The sequence below is a fragment of the Dermacentor variabilis genome, chromosome 6, assembly GCF_050947875.1.
Source record: "Dermacentor variabilis isolate Ectoservices chromosome 6, ASM5094787v1, whole genome shotgun sequence".
NCBI lineage: Eukaryota > Metazoa > Arthropoda > Arachnida > Ixodida > Ixodidae > Dermacentor > Dermacentor variabilis.
This window is the reverse complement of record NC_134573.1, coordinates 79,562,327-79,570,192: the sequence shown is the minus strand read 5'-3', so window position 1 is coordinate 79,570,192 and position 7,866 is coordinate 79,562,327.

Here is a 7,866-nt window from a genome sequence, read left to right as displayed (position 1 = left end):
CACCAGCAATGGACACGGCACAACCGCTGTGACTGTCACCTCATGTTTAACTTCTTGTGCAGGTTGGTAAATGCAAATGTAGTTTTTGCAGTGATTATATCAGCGGGCGGAAACTACCATGTTTTGGTGGCCGAGGTAATTTGCGTCATCAATGTGCAGTCATCTCATGCATGCCGTCCTAGATCGTCGCGCGGCAACGGCGGCTACATTTCGATGGGGGCGATATGCAAAAACACCCGTGAACTTAGATTTCTGTGCACATTAAAGAACCCCAGGTAGTCGAAATTTCCATAGTCCTCCACTATAGCGTGCCTCATTATCAGAAAGTCGTTTTGGCACGTAACCCCCTCCCCCCCCCCAAAAAAAACCAAAATAATAGATCGTCGCGCGCACGCGCGTCGATCCAGCTGGCCGAGCCCTTCCCCCTCAGTACCTCTCCCCTCGCTCTCCCTGGTAACTCCCTTGCAACACCCTCACCTTTGACTCTCACCACGCGCGCGTCGTGCGGCCCCGGCAGCCCGACGGCGAATTTTCCTTTGCGCGGATGATCCCGCACGCGAGAGAAAAAAAGGAGGGCGACGAGGACGGCGCAACGCCAGCGGACACCCTTGCGCACTACTGGTTCTCCTATTGACGTGACGTATTGACTGCCGACAACTGCCTACTAAGGCGTGCGTATAAATGTCGTAAACAAATCGCTCACGTGACCTGATCCTCAGTGCATAGGGACAGGATTGTTTAGGAACTTTTGAGAAGGCGCGATGACGGCGCCAACCACATTTTCACTCAAGCGCCAAGTGATGCCGTCATGCCAAATTTGGTTCTTCATTCTATGGTGGCGTTATACGTGGCGCGTTGAATCTTCGGCCCACGCTGACCGCTGGTCGTGTGATGTGGTCTCCGCAGGGGGTTCAGTATTTGTTGGCTAAAAGTCGTGCAGTAGTAGTGGTGTGGCTGGTCGGCTTTTAGTCTCGGTGGACTCTGTGTGACACGTAGTTCTGAAGAATTCATTGGTGCTGACGATCGAAATATTGAATTGGCATAGCTCCTGGGCAATGCAATTTGCGGACCGGCGCTGTGCAGCTGCGTGTTCCCGTTACCCTGAAGATACTGCCCCGCCCGCTTTACTATAAGCTCAGCTTCTCTTGAACTCTCTATTTACCGGCATCTTTATTTTCACATGCGGAATGGTCCCTCGGCAATACATTTATGTAGAGAGGTGAAGCTTATTAAAGTTACCAAATGCTTTGACAGTGTCAGACAAACAGATTTAGAATGACATGGTCAATATAGCTGCCCCGACCTTTCCTTTAACAATTGTATCAGGACTGTCAAACTAATCTTACAGCACAGAAAAACAATATAAACACCTAAAGAGGTAATTAGAAAGTAATACTGGAAAGCACAAGACTAGTGGGCAAGGGTGTGTTGAACTGCTTTAAACACCCAACCGACACACCTTAAGTGCTTAAGTAGTTCTAGCGTATTGGTGATGGTTGGTCAGACTTACTGCGATAATGGTTGCTTTACAATGAAAACAATAGCACTGGATAACCGGATGCCAGCGACTCGTGTGGTGCTTGGTTATGCGAACCATATGGGTCCCAGAAATAGCGAAACAGCGCTTTTGTTTACAAATGCTTCTTGTGTCCACTATTCTGAAGCTCTCTAATGTCAGCAATATGAAGAGAGGCTGTAAAAATAGGGCTTTGAACTTCACAACTCCAATTTTGTTTCTTCTATACTCCTACAACCTGAACACTACGCTGTCGTGAGGGCATCTGCCTAGCTCATTGCCACATTTGGCGACAGAAGCGGTGATCACTCAGTTAGAGTTGCCTGTTCTAATATTACTCCAAGAAGAACAGTTCATTTTTACGCAGGAAACATGCCATGCCCAACTAGAAAATTAACCACGCAATAAGCTCCTAGAAGTAGCTAAAAACTCAGCAATCTTCTGAAGTCAGCTTGATTTGCAGTTCCTAAAATTGGCTATTATTGAATTAGGGGATGGATAGAACCGCTTAAGTATACATGTGTCTGATCAGAAAACTGTGAAGGTGTGTTGTAGGCTAAGGCAGTCAAAAGACGCAATTTTGGCATTGGTCTACCTCTGTTCCAAAACCAGGCACCACAGGCGAGGCGACTTCACTTCGCTTTGTCTTCAAATTCACTTTCCCCTGCACAGAATACTCAGCCGAGGTGAGCTCAATTCACTTCTCCCTCATTGAGAATACAAAGACGCACGGCCAAGAGGATGCCATCTTGACAATCCAGACGCCAAAGACCTCAAATTAACAAATGACAGCAACTATCCGAACTGCCATACCCTCCATTAAAACCAGCATGTGCAACTGGGGCCTTCATCCAGAGCGTCAGTGATACTCTGCCCCTAGAGGCAGCGACCATTATCCGGTATAACACTTGATTTAGGGGTGAAAATGTGCCACATTCACAAAATCAGGGTTTCAGGCTAGGACCATTTCCATGATGCACTTGAGTCTGCAGAATGTGAAGGTGGTGATGAATCGTTAGCAACACGCATCCTTTACAAAGTGCAACATGAGACATGCGAACTAGAGCTTACTAGGGCAACATCCAGCCCTGACAAGCACCTGCTGCAACTTTGTGCTGAGCTAGCCAAACTGCATACTGTGTACTTAAACTGTGGCTGCAAGCAACAAACCCTGATCAATGTTCTGCACAAGACATAACAAGCAAAATGCCATAGTAAGAAACTTGCCAGAAACTAGTTTGGTGGACCTTTGCGTGTCATTTGAACGTACCGGTCTCAGTAAGATGTGACACATTGTCCGCTATACCAGCATGAAGCAAATTATGCAATACTATTGAAAACACGCTGCTCGATCTTCCGTGCACATCAGAGTAACTTGAGGAACATGCTGCAGATGCTTTCATCGACCACCTCTCAGTGACTGACCATCAGCAGAGTTGTACGCACTCTAATGACCACTTGCCGAGGAAGCAATGGAAAGCCTCTTTACGATGGGAGAACCTGTTGTTGCTCTCGAACATGTCAACACTTAATGTACACGTGGCAAAATGAAGTCATTTTGCAGATGTTGAGAAATCTTGCCGAAACGAGAAAGCAAGCACTGTTGCTTGTAATCAATGAAATCTGGAATATTTGAATTCGCCACAGAGCGAAAACACTTTGTCATGAGGCCACTACCGAAACCAGGCAAGAAACCTGACACAGTAGCCAACATTTGATCAGTCTCACTCACCATGACAGTGTGCAAATTGTTTGAAGAAATATGCCTCGCGAGGCTACACCACCATATGGGAAAGACAAGACTATTTCCACCTTTGTCCGATTGGTTTCCGGCCTAAGGTCGACATGAGCGACAATAGCCTCTTTCTGCGACAAAGCATTGCCCATACCAGCCGCCTTGGAGGAAAGATATGTGGGTTCTTAGTCACAGTCGAACCAAGAAGAATGACAAGCATAGTCCGCAACGAGAAAGTACTGGTGGCCTTTCATGAAGCCTGCCCAGGCATTATGGTTGCCAGTGTTGCCAAAGCTTCTTACGCAACCAAATATTTGAAATATGAAGTTACTGTAAACAACGAGAGGCTTTTACCAACTGCACAGTTGGAAATGCAGGTAAAACCCGGACCGGCATAATTGGTTGCAGGAATGATTCGCTGATGAGGTAAGAAGGTGAATGAACAGTTGATGACCAGGTATACCAAATGCAAGTATGTGCAGTATGTATATGTACTGTTAGGCCGAGACAGATAAGTTTTCTCCATAGCAATATCAAAAGCTCATCTTTTTTTTTCAGGATGCCACTCATGTGCTTTAGGCAAGTGTGGACAGGGTTATATAAAGCTGCATGGGCAAAATGATACAACTAGATACAGCTGTTAAGTATAATATTTTTCTCGGTTAAATTCTCGCTCATAGAACTCATTCAAGGTCGATAACTCTTGCACCAACGTAGTGGACCACTACCAGAACCAAAGGCATGTAGTGTGCCCATCTCAATACTTGTGCTTATGTCACTCTTCTTTTTTACAGCAATAGCTGTTATGGGCTAACTCCCCGTGTTGTTCTAAAGAATACTGGTGTTGTCACTGGAATTCCCAGATTTCTTGCTAAAATATTGCAAATAAAGTTCTCATTGTGCTGCGAGGATTCAAACATACGATCAAAAGCTTGGCATTCCACAATTATATATTTAAGCCACTCTGCTGAATGTACAGTCGTGGTGAATACTGATCCTGGAGAGCGCCATCAAGCCAACAGGTGCCATCATTGGCTAACACCTACTTAACGTCTGCGTACTGCGTATAGAGCTGGCGTCCACACCTTCAAGTCCTGACACATCATCTTCCCACTTCTTAGGCAGCCCAATGTTAATTTTTCTTTTTTGTTCCTACATGTAATGACAGTGATTGGGTGCATCGGCTTCATTAATCTTTTCCTACTGCTTGGCTTCTCAGATTTATTGGATGGGGCTGTTGGTGTCTTGTTTTCTTCAGCAAAGTGCGAGACCTAGAAATGGGTAGCCCATATATAGATTTGAGAAAACCAAAACAAGTTCAGCAGTAAGAAGCTAAAGGGTTGTTTTGGTCGAGACCAGTGGCCAAGTCCGGATATGAAAGAGGAGGAAGAAAAGTCGCATTCAGCCGCATTCCCAATGCGGGTGATGTGCAATGAGCTCACCTCGACTGAGTATTCTGTGCAGGGGAAAGTGAATTTGAAGACAAAGCGAAGTGAAGTCGCCTCGGCTGTGGTGCCTGGTTTTGGAACAGAGGTAGACCAATGCCAAAATTGCGTCTTTTGACTGCCTTAGCCGACAACACACCTTCACAGTTTTCTGATCAGACACATGTTTACTTAAGCTGTTCTATCCATCCCCTAAATCAATAATACCCAATTTTAGGAACTGCAAATCAAGCTGACTTCAGAAGATTGCTGAGTTTTTAGCTACTTCTAGGAGATTATTGCGTGGTTAATTTTCTAGTTGGGCATGCCATGCTTCGTGCTTAAAAAATGAACTGTTCTTCTTGGAGTAATATTAGAACAGGCAACTCTAACTGAGTGATCACCGCTTCTGTCGCCAAATGTGGCAATAAGCTAGGCAGATGCTCTCACGACAGCATAGTGTTCAGGTTGTATGAGTATAGAAGAAACGAAATTGGAGTTGTGAAGTTCAAAGCCCTATTTTTACAGCCTCTCTTCATATTGCTGACATTAGAGAGCTTCCGAATAGTGGACGCAAGAAGCATTTGTAAACAAAAGTGCTGTTTCGCTATTTCTGGGACCCATATGGTTCGCATAACCAAGCACCACACGAGTCGCTGGCATCCTGTTATCCAATGCTATTGTTTTCATTGTAAAGCAACCATTATCGCAGTAAGTCTGACCAACCATCACCAATACGCTAGAACTACTTAAGCACTTAAGGTGTGTCGGTTGAGTGTTTAAAGCACTTCAACACACCCTTGCCCACTAGTCTTGTGCTTTCCAGTATTACTTTCTAATTAACTCTTTAGGTGTTTATATTGTTTTTCTGTGCTGTAAGATTAGTTTGACAGCCATGATACAATTGTTAAAGGAAAGGTCGGGGCAGCTATATTGACCATGTCATTCTAAATCTGTTTGTCTGACACTGTCAAAGCATTTGGTAACTTTAATAAGCTTCACCTCTCTACATAAATGTATTGCCGTGGGACCATTCCGCATGTGAAAATAAAGATACCGGCAAATAGAGAGTTCAAGAGAACCTGAGCTTATAGTAAAGAAGGCGGGGCTGTATCTTCAGGGTAACGGGAACATCGAAGCTGGAACCAGGGCTGCCGTACATCACGTCACCGCAATTCACGGTTTGCTTCATTCCATTAAACAAAAGTGTTACGGTGTAGTTATTGCAGACGCACATGTACACATTCATTCGTCCCAACATTACACAGAACCTTGCGTCCCATTGCTAAAGCTAAGAGCGCGAAAAACGGGCAGAGATGCAGCTGAACATAACGTCACAGTATTATGCTCCACCTCACCGTGTTTATCGTGCCCCTAGTACGAATTATATTAAACATTTACTCCGCGTTTTTGTACGTGGAATTCTGGCAGACCATGCGATGTCACTAAAGCTCCGTTAACTTCACAGCATTACGCGATAATTTTCGCAACGCTCACAATAAATGTAAATCAGATTAGTTCACGGATGGCGCATTATCTCTGAACACGATAGAAAACATGCCCTGCCCCATTTCAAAGACGCGTGAACAGTTGTGAGCAACCACCTTAAGCATTATATTACGTAGCGTAAGTGGTGCTGAAGAAAACGTACAGTACGTCCACCTACGATGCCCGTAAAGTAAACATTAGGGTGCATGTGCAAACTGATGACGCAGCTGCAAAGCGCCGGTCCGCAAATTGCGTTGCCCAGGAGCTACGCCACTTCAATATTTCGCTCGTCAGCACCAATGAATTCTTCAGAACTACGTGTCACACAGAGTCCACCGAGACTAAAAGCCGACCAGCCACACCACTACTACTGCACGACTTTTCGCCAACAAATACTGAACCCACTGCGGAGACCACATCACACGACCAGCGGTCGGCGTGGGCCGAAAATTCAACGCGCCACGTATGACGCCACCATAGAATGAAGAACCAAATTTGGCATCACGGCATCACTTGGCGCTTGAGTGATACTGTGGTTGGCGCGGTCATCGCGCCTTCTCAAAAGTCCCTAAACAATCCTGTCCCTATGCACCGAGGATCAGGTCACGTGAGCGATTTGTTTACGACATTTAGACGCACGCCTAAGTAGGCAGTTGTCGGCATTCAATACGTCACGTCAATAGGAGAACCAGTAGTGCTCAAGGGTGTCCGCTGGCGTTGCGCCGTCCTCCTCGCCCTCCTTTTTTTCTCTCGCGTGCGGAATCATCCGCGCAAAGGAAAATTCGCCGTCGGGTTGCCGGGGCCGCACGACGCGCGCGCGGTGAAAGTCAAAGGTGAGGCTGTTGCAAGGGAGTTACCAGGGAGGGCGAGGGGAGAGGTACTGAGGGGGGAAGGGCTCGGCCAGCTGGATGGGCCTGCGTGCGGGCGACGATCTATTATTTTCTTTTTTGGGGGGGGGGGAGTTACGTACCAAAACGACTTTCTGATAATGAGGAGCGCTGTAGTGGAGGTCTACGGAAATTTCGACTACCTGGGGTTCTTTAATGTGCGCATAAATTTAAGTTCACGGGTGTTTTTGCATATCGCCCCCAACGAAATGTAGCTGCCGTTGCCACGCGACGATCTAGGACGGCATGCATGAGATGACTGCACATTGATGACGCATATTACCTCCGCCAACAAAACAGGGTAGTTTCCCCCCGCTGATATAATCACTGCAAAAACTACATTTGCATTTACCAACCTCCACAAGAAGTGAAACATGAGGTGACAGTCACAGCGGTTGTTCCGTGTCCATTGCTGGTGAATGAAGCCTGCATCCCTTTCAAACGTGTCGATCGGGTGATCGCATGGGCATTTGTTGACGAATCTCCGCGAGCAAGGTAGGCGTCACCCGGATCATCCATTTGCAGTCCGGCCTGTTGGTCTAATGTCAAAAATGCGTGGTTCCTGAAACCCGTGCGCAGCCGCAGTGGCCCGTGAGCGATCCGAGGCGAATGCATCCGGAGAACGCCTGCACAAGAAGCGGAATTTTAGGTGACATAGTCACGGGGTTCCTGCCGTGTCCGTAGTTAAAATGACCCCTGCAGACGAAAGCAGAGGTCCAGTATTCCACTACTGAAATGGAATGTCCGGCAATAATTCGGGCTGCCAAAAATTTCGCCTTTACCTATATGGAAGGCCGCAAAAAGCCGGATAGAATC